Consider the following 14,518-nt stretch of genomic DNA (forward strand, 5'->3'; position numbering starts at 1 on the left):
ATTCCGGCAACACAGCCGGGCCCATACTCACAAGACACAGTTCTTATCCTCTAACTGTTCGTAAGAGCCAATTCTACCTAATCGTGACGATTGACAATTGATTAGCGAAGGCGACCAGCAATGGCAAAGAGAACTTACAAACAAAAACCTTCGTGAATTCGACCGCTGTTTTCGCCAGCGTGCCTGGAGAGCCATTGCATAAAGAATCAACATTAATAAAACGTTGAATTGTGCTATTTCTATGCTCGTACTGTTATTCTACGCTCGTACACAACTCGATAAAGTACAAACGCTAGAAATACAAGTGTTAGTAACAAGAAGAAAAGACCTCAGAAGAATTCACAAAACTTCTCGTACGTAATTAAACTTTGGCATTGGTTGGCCGGCTTCACTAATAGTATGTCCAGCATCAGGATTGGCTGGAATTTTTTCTTACGAACAATTCCAGCCTAAGTGCATTTTGTGGATACAGGCACTGGTAAATGGGTGGTGACGGAAATCAACTGCATACGGTGTACACATACATAAAAAACAACTTGAGCGCATTGAGCTTAAGTCATCAAAAGCCTCGCCAAGCGATGTGAAGCCTATTAAATGAAAGGCAATAACAGTGAAGCGAGAAAATCGCTATCGATTGCAAGCTGTTGGCATACAAATCTCTGGTGCGCCAGGTTATTGAATATGCCTCCGTTGTGTGGTATTGTAAGCGCAGGCTCTTCACGCTTGATTCGCCAGGCCTTTACTAGGTCAAAATGAACCCTGATGTTTTCTTTCCCCAATTTTGATAAAGCAGTTCCAACCACCTTTCTAAACAGCTTTCCATATCTCCCCAAATGCCGACAAGGCCAGAATGAAATTGTCGTTGCAAAAGAAACGAGAGAAAGTTAAACGATTAAGAAAAGCAACCGAACATAACTTAAGCGGCCTAACTTCACGAACAGCCTGTTCTTACGCTATCGCAGTGGCGTACTTATCGCACGTACTGGTCCCACTGCACAGTCTGGTCAACTCCACAGGTACGTAATCACAATCACGCTAGCTTCGTGGGCCCTATTCAGAACGTGTACTTCAGAAAATTTAAAGAACATTCAGAACATTAAGAACATTCACAACATTTAAAGAGCCGGATTCTACAATGAGGTGTTACTTGCATGAACCAAGAAACTTTTCTAGCGTGAAAGAACGCGCATCGAGGTTATCAGTCGCTGACCTCAAAGTGCCCCTCTGCTGCTCAGACTTAGAAGAGCTTATGAGGATGTGTTTTACTTTGTTCCATGAATGGCCACACGTGCAACAAGGCATAGATAAATGAAGTATACGCGATCAAAATCTGCTTGTATACGCTCCTTTCAACCTCAGACGATGGAGTTGAGCCTATGTCACGGCCAGCGCCAGCAGATAACAGGAACTGCAGATGCAGTTCCGTTGTATACAAAAGACTGTGTGTAGAATTTCCATCAAGTCGAGAAGCTTGACTTATAGACTTGAAATGTTATCTTGCCCCAATTTTAGCATCATACCTCGTGAATTAAGTTAGCGCAATAATAGCGAAATTATGTGGTTCACTAATCAGTTCATCGGCTTCAATGTTACATGCAGCACCCACATTTCCATGTCCTTCGCAGCTTTGTTTGGTGTCCGGATAGTACGGCTGCATTTAGCTATTTTCTGTGAAATCTGATAAGTTGTTATTGCGTTAGGGTAACACGAGCACCAGCACCATAAGCTTTGAAGATGTGTCTTCGAGTTTGTTAGAATACCCCGCACAGGAGGTTTCACCAGTGCTTGAATGAAGTCACTGCCAAAAATATTCCATGTAGCTCTACTTCCATGGAAGACGGCCCACGTGAAAGACGACAGAATTGATGTATTCCGAATGACCGAATAATAAATGCATAGCTCTTAATCTGTTAACACAAATAATTTATGCTTCATTGTGATAATCATGTAGGTGAAGGAGTTACCGATTGAGCGAAAAATGGTGTAAACACTTTTTTTTCAGTGAGAGAATGTCCGCATTTATGCGCAGTGTCCGAAGAAGTCAACATGGACGATGTGAATTGACCCTTCACTAAACATGGCCTGACATGGAGAAGCTGTCGTGTCTTGAAAATGTCACCACATCCAAAGAAAATATTTTAAAAATTAAAGTGTGAGGCCTTACGTCCCAACACTGCGCAATTAGCTATGCGAGACGTCACAGTGGAGGGCTCCGTAACAATTTTGATCGCCTGGGTTTATTTATTCTGCACCCAAAGCACAGTACAACAGCGTGTTTGCGTTCCGCCCCACTGGAATGCGGCCGCCGTGGCCAGGGGTCTAACTCACGTCTTCGCGTTCAGCAGCACAACACCACAGCCACGAAGCCACCGCGAGAAGTGCCGAGAGCGTAAACACGATAAAAACGTCTCCATGCCCTATTGAGGAAGGAGCAGGCAGCTACTGGAGGTTCAAATTTGCATTCGCCAGCACGAAGGTTCTAGATGGCATGTCTGGCAGTCGTAAGCCAACTCTCAAACTACGAATGACTTAACTTATTTTGTGTTTTTTTTTGCGTAGGCAATAAGTAGTTTAGCACCGAAAAACCATAGGCCATGAACTGCCAAGCGAGCCTTGTCTGTGCTTGAAGGACATCTTGTGGGGAGCCTCACCAATGCCAATGATGAAACTTTCAGTTTCATCATGCCTGTTGTTGTTTTTTTTTTCAGAAGAGAGACACTTCAATGACAACGTCAAAAAGCTAGTAATGACCCACACGATCAAGGGTCATTCACCTTCTTTAAAAAAATGAAAAAAAATTTTAATCGTTGGACAACGAACAGGAAATAAAAAACACTTTCCAGGATATCAATTCAAAACTGTGGCTCGCAGAAACTTTCCCACGGTACCATTTCCGGGCGGCAATTGCTTTTACAGAAGAAACAGGTGGAAAGAGGATGCCTATATGCAAATGTCTGCGTATTATAGATCTGCGATAGAACGGGAAGTTTTGATGGCAGCTTTGACATAATTGCTTTAATCAGTGTCCGACCCAGCAAACTGCCTTGCGGTACCACGTATGATACAAAATTATTAGATGTGTTTTTCTCAAGCCTCCCGATCTATATTTGAATGGTCTAGCAAAAAAAATAACGATCTGCTATCTGTCGAAGCATTCTACCACGCACGCAGTGGTAATGAAACTCTGTAGCACGTGGGGGTGGTTGACAATGTTAAAGACCCGCTTTACATTCAGAAACACTGTAATCGTAATGGTACCTACGGTATGCTCCACAGTTCATGCGTGTTGCTATTGTCACGTGGTGGTGACGTTGAATAACACAGTAGCAATACTGTGAACGACAAAACTTGTATTGGGCGAACCTGTGATCACAAAACAGGCTACACTTATAGCTCAACGATAGCGGCGAACACGGTCGGCGATCGTCGAAAATCTGATCAGCGGGTCAAGCGCGTCGCCTTATATACAGCAGTCGTCGAATGTTCCAGACTGATTGTTGGGACCCGCGTGCCTTCCACAAAGTTCTACACCATTCGCGCCAGGCGATGAAATTAGATAACAAAAGTTTCGGCGACAACAGACAGCCGATAGAAGCATCGATAACTTTCCAGAAACTTCGGATACATGCAGGCGCGTCGCGCGCCGTGCGATAACATTTGTTAGGCAGCGAAACGTGGACGCCCGATAAAGATAAGTACACGTGTCAATACCCCCCTCTTAAAAACGCATCGACCCGATGCTGCAAACAAACGAAATAAAGAAGCACTCGTAGCAAAGAAAACAACATAAGGAAAGTTCGTCAGCGTCCGAAAAAGGGTTTAAGACTCACCACGTGGACCATTTCAGATCGTGCGCGGCGCCGCTGTGAATGCGAAATGCCGTCTAGCACGACCTCACAGTCCAGTGCGCCAATACGTCGAATGACCTTGTAGGGTCCGAAATAGCGTCGAAGTAGTTTTTCACTGAGTCCTCGTCGGCGTATCGGTGTCCAAACCCAAACACGGTTAAAAGTTAAAAAATTAAATTATGGGGTTTTACGTGCCAAAACCACTTTCTGATCATGAGGCACGCCGTAGTGGGGGACTCCGGAAATTTGGACCACCTGGGGCTCTTTAGCGTGCACCTAAATCTAAGTACACGGGTGTTTTCGCACGGCTGTCCGTACGCTGCTGGTTCTCGATCCGTAGGCGGGCGAGCTGTTGGGCTTCTTCAGCGCGCTGGAGATAGCTAGCGACGTCAACATTCTCTTCGTCAGTGACTTGCGGCAGCATGGCGTCGAGCGTCGTCGTCAGGTTCCTGCCGTAAACCAGCTTAAACGGCGTGATCTGTGTTGTTTCTTGCACCGCCGTCTTGTAAGCAAAGGTTACGTACGGCAGGACCGTGTCCCACGTCTTGTGCTCGACGTCGACGTACATTGCTAGCATGTCTGCGAGGGTCTTGTTGAGGCGCTCCGTGAGACCATTCGTCTGCGGGTGGTAGGCAGTTGTCCTCCTGTAGCTTCTCTGGTTGTATTGCAGAATGACTTGGGTGAGCTCTGCTGTAAAAGCCGTTCCTCTGTCGGTGATGAGGACTTCTGGAACACCATGTCGCAGCAGGCTGTTCTCGACGAAAAATTTCGCCACTTCGGCTGCGCTTCCTTTCGGTAGAGCTTTAGTTTTAGCGAAGCAGGTGAGATAGTCCGTCGCCACGACGATCCACTTATTTCCGGAAGCTGATGTCGGAAACGGTCCCAACAAGTCCATCCCGATCTGCTGAATAGGTCGGTAAGGAGGCTTGATCAGCTGTACTAATCCCGCTGGCCTTGTCGGTGGTGTCTTGCGTCGCTGACAGTCGCGGCATGTCTTGACGTAACGGGCGACATCGGCGGTCAGGCGCGGCCAGCAATACCTTTCTTGTATCCTCGATAGCGTCCGGGAGAAACCGAGGTGCCCAGCGGTCGGATCGTCATGTAGGGCGTGCAGTACTTCTGGACGCAGCGCCGACGGAACAACAAGAAGGTAGTTGACGCGGACTGGTGAGAAGTTCTTCTGCACGAGTAGGTTGTTTTGAAGTGTGAACGAAGATAATCCGCGCTTAAATGCCCTAGGCACAACTTCGGTGTGCCCTTCCAAATACTCAACGAGGCCTTTTAGCTGCGGGTCTGCTCGTTGCTGTTCAGCCGAGTCTTCCGCGCTTGTTATTCCAAGGAAGGCGTCGTCATCCTCGTCATCTTGCGGCGGCGGATCAATGGGGGCGCGTGATAGGCAATCAACGTCTCAGTGTTTTCGTCCGGACTTGTAGGTTACAGTGATGTCGTATTCTTGTAGTCTGAGGCTCCACCGCGCCAGCCGTCCTGAAGGGTCCTTTAAGTTAGCTAGCCAACACAACGCGTGATGGTCGCTGACGACTTTGAATGGCCTGCCATATATGTAAGGGCGGAATTTTGCTGTTGCCCAAATGATGGCGAGGCATTCCTTTTCAGTCGTAGAATAATTGCATTCCGCTTTTGACAGCGACCGGCTAGCATAAGATATGACCCATTGATGGCTGTCTTTCTTCTGGACTAGGAGAGCACCGAGATCTAGGCTACTGGCGTCAGTGTGGATTACGGTATCGGCGTCTTCGTCGAAATGTGCAAGTACCGGCGGCGACTGCATGCGTCCTTTTAGTTCTTGAAATGCGTCGGCCTGCGGCGTTTCCCACTTGAACTCGACATCAGATTTGGTTAGATGCGTTAGCGGCTCAGCGATGCGTGAAAAGTCCTTGACAAAGCGCCTGTAGTAGGCACACATGCCAAGGAATCTACGCACTGCCTTCTTGTCGGTGGGCTGCGGGAACTTTCCGATGGCAGCTGTTTTCTGCTGGTCGGGGCGTACTCCGGATTTGCTGATGACGTGGCCTAGGAACACATGCTCATCGTAAGCGAAGCGGCACTTTTCCGGCTTCAGAGTGAGCCCTGAAGATTTGATGGCCTCTAATACTGTCGCAAGCCGCCTAAGGTGGTTGTCGAAATTTTCGGCGAAGACAACGACGCCATCCAAGTAAACAAGACACGTCTGCCACTTCAATCCTGCTAATACCGTGTCCATGACGCTCTGAAACTTTGCCGGCGCCGAGCACAGTCCGAATGGCATGACCTTGAGCTCGTAGATGCCGTCTGGCGTGATGAAGGCGGTCTTTTCGCGATCTCTCTCTTCGACTTCTATTTGCCAGTAGCCAGACTTGAGGTCCATCGACGAGAAGTATTTAGCGTTGCGGAGCCGATCCAATGCGTCGTCTATGCGCGGTAGGGGGTATACGTCCTTTTTCGTGATCTTGTTCAGTCGATGATAATCGACGCAGAAACGTAGGGTTCCGTCCTTTTTCTTCACCAGGACAACAGGAGATGCCCACGGGCTTTTCGACCGCTGGATGATGTCGTCGCGCAGCATTTCGTTGACTTGTTGCCTAATAGCTTCACGCTCTCGCGTCGAAACTCGGTAAGGGCTCTGGCGGAGTGGTCGAGCGCACTCTTCGGTTATGATGCGATGCTTTGCAACTGGTGTTTGTGGAATCCTCGATGACGTCGAAAAGCAGTCTTTGTATCGACGGAGAAGACTTCTGAGCTGTTGCTGCTTGCTCATGGGGAGACTTGGATTTACGTCGAAGTCTGGTTCGGGGACTATGGTCGGCGGGTTAAATGCGGCAGAATCTGAGAGGACAAAGGCATTGCTCGTTTCCAGAAGTTCCTCGATGTACGCGATTGTCGTGCTCTTGCTGATGTGCTTGAACTCTTGGCTAAAGTTGGTTAGTATCACTTCCGCTTTCCCTCCGTGGAGTCGAGCGAACCCTCTTGCGACGCAAATTTCACGATCGAGTAGTAAATGCTGGTCGCCCTCGATGACGCCCTCTACGTCAGCGGGTGTTTCGGTGCAGACGGAAATAACAATGCTGGAGCGCGGCGGGATGCTCACTTGATCTTCGAGCACACTCAAGGTGTGGTGACCACGAAAGCTCTCCGATGGTATCGCTTGATCTTGCAAAAGCATTATCGATTTCGACTTCAGGTCGATGATTTCGCCGTGTTGGTTCAGGAAGTCCATGCCAAGAATGACGTCTGGTGAACACTGTTGGAGGATAACGAAGGTGGTAGGGTAAGTCCGGTCATGAATGGTAATTCTTGCCGTGCAGATTCCAGTCGGCGTAATTAGGTGTCCTCCAGCGGTCCGAATTTTGGGGCCCTCCCATGCAGTCTTAACCTTCTTCAACTGGGCGGCGATGTGTCCACTCATTACGGAGTAATCGGCTCCTGTGTCGACTAAGGCAGTGACTGCGTGGCTGTCGAGAAGCACGTCGAGGTCGGTGGTTCTTTGTCTGGCGTTGCAGTTGGGTCTTGGCGTCGGATCACGACTGCGTCGTGTTGAACTGAAGCTGCAACGTCGCGTCGTTAAGTCGCCTTTCGTCGGTGTAGTCTTGGCTTGCTGACTTCGTCGGGCCGGCGGCGTGTCGTCATTGGGTCGTCGAGATGGTTTCTTCGTCGTCTTCATCGGCGGCGGAGGATCTTCGTCAGTTCGACGAACAGCAACCGCACCTCCACCGGTTGCTGCTTTTAGTTTTCCGGATATGGGCTCGCAGAGCGGCCCCGCGCTGGGCCGGTGTATGGTCGGCGCTGCGGTGACAGGTAGCGGCCTGGTGACGGCGAACGGGACGGTCGTCGAGGGCTCCATTGAGTAGCGGCGAGGTAGTCGGCGATGTCACGTGGGCGCTCTCCAAGCTGGGGACGCGGCGCGTTGACGGCGAACCCTCTCAGTCGCAAGTCTCGATATGGGCATCGGCGATACACATGGCGGCTTTTCCGCAGTAATAGCAGAGCGGGCGGTGGTCGGGGGCTCGCCAAATGTCCGTCTTCCTCGCGTAGGTGCGCTGGGCGACGGGTCGGCGTGCTGGCGGCGGCGGCGGCGGCGGACGACGGAATTGCGGCGTTACAGGGCCCTGGCGCGGTCGCGGAGGGGGGCCTTGACTGCGTGCGACGGCGGCGTAGGTCATCGCTCCTGGCTGGGGCTGCGCTAACTGAGGTTGCACCTCAGGAACTCTAAGCGATCGCTGAACCACATCTTCCACGATGTCGGCGATCGAGGCCACTTGAGGCGGCGACGAAGGCAGGACCTTGCGCAGTTCTTCGCGCACAATGGCCCTGGTGGTCTCTTGCAGGTCGTCGGAACCCAGTCCTTGGATGGCGTACTGCGGCGTGAGCCCCTCGCGGTTATATTGCCGGGTGCGCATCTCCAGAGTTTTCTCGATCGTCGATGCCTCTGCAGAAAACTCAGCTACGGTCTTTGGCGGGTTACGAACAAGTCCGGCGAAAAGTTCTTGCTTGACGCCCCGCATTAGGAAGCGGACTTTTTTCTCCTCCGACATTTCCGGGTCGGCGTGCCGGAAAAGACGGGCCATCTCCTCCGTGAAGATCGCGATCGTCTCGTTTGGCAGCTGCAATCTGGTTTCTAGTAGTGCTTGAGTTCGCTCTTTTCGCACGACGCTTGTAAACGTTTCGGAACAGGTCCCACGTCGTTAAGGTGGCTTCTCGATTCTCGAACCAGGTCCTGGCGGCGTCTTCCAATGCGAAATAGACATGGCGCAGCTTTTCGTCGCTGTCCCAACTGTTAAACGTAGCGACCCTCTCATACGTCTCTAGCCAGCTTTCCGGGTCCTCAAATGTGGAACCGCGGAACGTCGGTGGCTCCCTGGGCTGCTGCAGAACTATTAGGGCTGCTCCGGCTGCCATTGGACTGTCTTCTTGGTCGTCTCTGGACGAACTTCTCTGACGATCTTCTTGGTCGTCTCTGGTAGAATTCCGTGTTCCGGGGGCAGCTGCTGTAGCCGGCGGCTTGCTCGATATTCCGGGATGGCGTTGGGCCGGTATTTTGTTGCGATGCCTTTTCCCATTCTATGCTTTTTCAGGCTTTTCGCGCTTGGCCAGTGGTCAGAGCGACGGTCTGCCCACATTATCAATGGGATCAGGCGGCCGTGTGTGGTGGATGATAAGAATAGCATAGAATAAGGCATAAGGGATCGCTACAAGATAGCGGCCCTGGTGTTGTCTTTGCGGTCCGGCCTTGGATTACGGCTTGTAGGGGGCGTCCGGTACATGAAAGTAAAGCACCTCCACCAGATGTCACGTGGTGGTGACGTTGAATAGCACAGTAGCAATACTGTGAACGACAAAACTAACTTTTATTGGGCGAACCTGTGCCCACAAAACAGGCTACACTTATAGCTCAACGATAGCGGCGAACACGGTCGGCCATCGTCGAAAATCTGATCAGCGGGTCAAACGCGTCGGCTTTTATACACCAGTCGTCGAACGTTCCATACTAATCGTTGGGACCCGCGTGCCTTCCACAAAGTTCTACACCATTCGCGTCAGGCGATGAAATTAGATAAGACAAGGTTCGGCGACAACAGACAGCGGATAGAAGCATCGATAAGTTTCCAGAAACTTCGGATACATGCAGGCGCGTCCCGCGCAGTGCGATTACATTTGTTAGGCGGCGAAACGTGGTCGCCCGATGAAGAGAAGTACACGTGTCACTATGTATTCGCGACCATTCAGTAGTAAGCACGTACAAGTAAGTGCCGGCGATTACCGTATAACGTGACCCCGAATATAACGCGAGGAGGGACTTTTGGTCTTTCAGAAAAAAAGGTATGTTACGATTATAACGGGGAGTGATTCCGCAATGAAAAAAGCAATGACGCATAAAAGCGGATTCTCTAAGGGCTTTGTTCATCGTTACTACAAACTGCTGTTGCAAAATATATTGAAAGGACGAGTCCGGCGATTTTTGCCACTGTCAGCGACAACAGCGTCTCTCTCCGTCACATCCACCGAGGTTATTGAGGAGTCAGCACTTCATAAAGTTGGCGCGCGACATAATAAGACACGGCAAGGCCCTTCGCGGATTGCGCGGTAAGCCAAGGCGCGACTTAGTAGAACATTCGCTTGAGGTGCCTGCACAACAATGGCGATGGTCTTGCTGAAGATTGCCATTTATATGTCGTAACCAAATTGATGCGGCAGTAACATTGCTGTTAATCAGAAGATGGACGTCGCAGAGTGCACAGCCGCAACTCCCAGCTCGTCGCTCTTGCACGAGGCGAACTGGCAGCGGCCACAGTATGCGAGGCGAGCAGCCGAGCCGAGCCAGGCCCAGCGCGCACGCGGTGATAGGCATACAAAAAAAGAGAAACCGCGTTACATTTGTGTCACGAAAACGAATATAACGTGAGGCGTGTTCCAAGGCTATACGTTTCGAAAATAAAACGAGAAATCGCGTTATGTTCGTGCAAATACAGTAATCCTAGTGACGTGTTTTCCGTGATAAAATCACAGCACCTAGTTAGAAATATTGCGTGAAGTCTATGTCTCATTTCGTTATAAGTCACGTCTGCAACGGTGAAGAGTCGTTTCCACGACTTTTCACGTGATTGCTTACACGTTATTTATCTTCGACCATTTCAGCAAGTCTTATTAACCAGGCCACGTGGTTGGCAAGCGCCTACGTCTCCGCGCTCATATTCGTCCTACACTGACGTTTCTCAACGGCCAATATCCTTTTCCTCTCCACACCTTCTTCCTCTTTCATCCGTTGCGTTGCACAAGCATGGATGGATGGATGGATGGATGGATGGATGGATGGATGGATGGATGGATGGATGGATGGGTACAACTTTCTTGAACGTCCGGCAAGGTTTAACGCGACCCGGGCTCAGGTCTCCCACGGGGGAACGTCAAGGCCCTGCCTGAACACCGCCTCACGGGCTTGCTGGACTGCCCACGTCTGGATTCCGAGGTCTGAGCTGCGCAGAGCGGCGGCCCACCTCGACGACATGGTCCCCAGAGCAACTGTCATCCTTCCTATAACTACATTGCACTCCCACAGCATGTGTTTGAATGTTGCTGGTCCTTCCTGGCACAATTTGCACGTGTCGTCCTGATGCTTATCTGGGAAGATACGTTTCAGACGGAATGGATTAGGGAAGGTGTTCGTCTGGAGTTGTCTCCAGGCGACGGCCTGCCTCCTGTTCAATTTGGGACTCGGCGGTGGGCATATCCTTCTGGCGCTTAGATATGCACTGGTTATGTCGTTGTATCTGGTGAGCCTGTCCCGTTATGGGCGAGGAGTGTTCGCTATCATGCGAGAGGCGTTGTCCTGTTCGGCGCGGCGGGTCATATCTAGCGCCGTCCGGTGCGCCGTCTCGTTTAGGTTCGGGAGCGCGTCGTCTTCCGTGGTGGCGTGCGCGGGGAACCATATGATCCTCGAGCTCGCGGTTTTGGATCCTCCCGCTTTGGCCAGCATGGACAAAGCCTCCTTGGAAATTCTACCTTTGGCGTAATTCTTTACTGCCGTTTGCGAGTCGCTTAATATGACTTCGCATTCATGTTCTGTGAGGGCCAGCGCGATCGCTACTTCCTCCGCTATTTCAGAGTGTTTGGTGTATACACTGCATGTGGTTCTGATTCTGGAGTTTCTGTCTATGACTACAGCGGTGTATTTTTGGCCGTTCGGATATCCGGTTGCGTCGACAAAGCGCGCGTTTCTCTCTCTGCCGAATGAACGGAGCAGAGCCTCGGCTCTTGCCTTTCTTCTACCTCGTTGTACTCGGCATGCATGTTTTTTGGTATGTTTGCCACCGTAAAGGTGTCTCTGATTTTGTTGGGGATTTGCATTTTCTGGCCTTGCTGGTTGGGGTACGTTATGCCGAGCGTGTTCATAATGTACCTTTCTGTCGTGCTGGTCGATAGGCGGTCGAACTGCGAGATGCGTTGTGCTTCGGCTATTTCTTCCAGGGTTTTGTATATGTCCAGCTGAGCCAGGAGCTCGGTGCTCGTCCATTCCGGGAGGCCCAGGGCCATCTTGTACATTTTCCTTATGAACGTGTTGATCTTGTTCTTTTCCGCGACGTACCACTTGTGGTAGGCGGCTACGAGGGCCATGTGGCAGACAACGAAGGAGTGGATCAGTCGAATGAGGTTTTCTTCCTTCATGCCCGCGTGTCTATTGATTATTCTCTTTATGAGTCTCATGGCGCTGGTGACTTTGCCTTCGATCTTCCTCATGGTTTCGCCGTTAGCTCCGTTGGCCTCAATGATCATTCCAAGAATTTCGATCTTGTTTACTTTGGGCATTGCGTTCCCGTCTTGGGGGTACAGGCCGATTTCCTCGTACTCCCGGGGTCCCGTGTAGCTCTTTGGTGGCATGCCTCTGCGCGTGGGCCGGTAAAGGAGTAGTTCCGACTTGCTTGGGGACCATTTGAGGCTCGTTCCTTGGAGGTACTCTTCGACTTTGTGAATGGCCGTTTGTAGTGTGTTCTCAGTTTTGCCGTCACTGCCGCGGTCCGCCCAAATTGTTATATCGTCTGCGTATATAGAGTGGTGTGTTCCTTCGATTTCCCGTAGTTTGCTGGGGAGACCCAGCAAGATATCGCAATGCCAGGCCGACTAGTGGCGCATGTAGAGCAGGCGTGAAGTATACGTGCGCCGATCCCCAATATAGCGCAATATCAGGCCGGCGAGCGGCGCAGGCGAAGCAGGCGTTAAGTTCTCACTCCCCATACGTGCGCCGATCCCGAAGTTAGCGCAATGCGGAGCCTACCAGCGGCGCAGGTGATCAGGCGTTAAGCACTCATTCCCCGTACACTGGCCGATCCCGGAGGTCGCGCAATGGCGGTCTGACCAGCGGCGCAGGTGAAGCAAGCATTAAGCACTCATTCCCCATATGTGCGCCCATCCCGAAGATAGCTTAATGCCAGGCCGACAAGCGGCGCAAGTAGAGTAGTTGTTAAGCACTCATTCCTCACACGTGCGCCGACCTCGAAGATAGCGCAATGCCAGGCCGACCAGAGGCGCAGGTGAAGCAGGCATTAAGCATACATTCCCCATACGTGCGCCGATACCGAATATAGCGCAATGCCAGTCCGACCAGTGGCGCAGGTGAAAAGGAGCGGAGATATAACTGAGCCCTGGGGGGTACCTGCACTTCCCTGGGTTCGTTCTTCGGACTCGAGGTCTCCAACTGTCAGGATGGCTTTGCGATCGTTCAGAAAGTCCCTCACGTAGTTGTAGGCCCTTTCCCCCAGGTTCAGATTAGACACTTGTTTCAGGATCGACGCGTGAGCGACGTTGTCGAATGCTTTCTCTAGGTCTAGTCCTAGGATGGCTCTGGTGTTTCTTGTCTTGTCGTCAAGGATCTGGTTCTTCAGTTGCAACATGACGTCCTGCGTTGACAGGCGGGATCGGAAGCCTATCATGATGTGGGGGTAGGCTTCCGTCTCTTCTAGGTGGCTGTCGATACGGTTCAGGAAGGCGTGTCCCAAGACCTTAGCCACGCACGACGTGAGAGAGATTGGGCGTAGGTTCTCCAAACTAAATGGCTTCCCGGGCTTAGGTATGAGGATAGCCTTGGACCTCTTCCACTGCTCCGGGATGCGGCCTTCTCTCCAACACTTGTTCACATAGCCCGTGAGTTTGGTGACAGATTTGTCGTCCGGGTTTTTAAGTGTTTTGTTGTTAAGCCTGTCCGGTCCTGGGGCTGACTTGCCGTTGAGTCCTTGGAGTGCCGTTCTGATTTCGGCCTCACTAAAGTCTTCATCTAACTTGGGACCAGGACTGCCAGTGTACAGGCCATGCTCGACCGTCGGTCGTTGCGGGAGGTACTTGTCGCAGAGTTTCATGACGATTTGCTTCTCGCTCACCGCCCCTTTTCCTTTGTGCAGAAGTCTCTGCATGTCGGCTCTTTGCTTGGATTTGCTTTCGGTTTCGCCCAGCAGGTGCCTCAGCAGTCGCCACGTGCTTCCATTGTGGAGTTGGCCATCTGCGGCGTTGCAGACTTCGTCCCACTGTTGCTTGCTCAAGGTATTGCAGTGCTCTTCGATTTGTTTTTTCTTTAGTTCGGCTATGTTTTTTCACAGCTTTCGATTGAGCCGCTGGCCTTGCCATCGGATATGTATGGATTTCTTGGCTTCCCAGAGGTGGGCGAGGCGACTGTCCATCTTCACCATTAGGATTTCGGGAGTGATGGTTTGCGTGGCCTCCCGAACATCCCTGGTCAGGTCGCGATCCATGGGTCAATGTCACCGATCGGCTCGTCGTCTAGCCAGATATCCTGGTGCTTGCGGAACTTGTCCCAGTCTGTCCATTTGAAGCCTTTGATTTGGGGGGGGGGGTCCCGCTCGGGGGATCGTGATTTCGATGATCATGTGGTCGCTACCTAGGTCTTCTAGGGTGTTTCTCCAGGTAGCCCTCTCAATGTTTTTGATCATTGTTAAGTCCGGTGTGGTATCTCTTGCAACCGAATTGCCCATTCGCGTTGCGGTATATGTTCAGTATAAAGATGCTATTCTTTTGCGTTCCGTTAGGAATAATCTCTATTATTATATGTTCCGCTTGCGGGCCTTTATTTCATGTTCTATGGGTACTAGGCCCTTCTGATTAGTATAGCGATGCCCGTATCGTTTTGGAATTTAGGGACGAGCGCGCGGTAGCCCGGGATGTTGGCGGAC

The 14,518-nt window shown here is 51.1% G+C and overlaps 1 protein-coding gene across 1 annotated transcript in view; it reads right to left on the reverse strand.

The window, feature by feature from the left end:
* LOC142585662 (cholesterol 7-desaturase nvd-like) overlaps positions 1-14,518 on the reverse strand; it is a 55,132-nt gene that overhangs the window by 25,981 nt on the left and 14,633 nt on the right. The window lies entirely within an intron of this gene.

Source organism: Dermacentor variabilis, chromosome 1, assembly GCF_050947875.1.
Source record: "Dermacentor variabilis isolate Ectoservices chromosome 1, ASM5094787v1, whole genome shotgun sequence".
Classification (NCBI taxonomy): Eukaryota; Metazoa; Arthropoda; class Arachnida; order Ixodida; family Ixodidae; genus Dermacentor; species Dermacentor variabilis.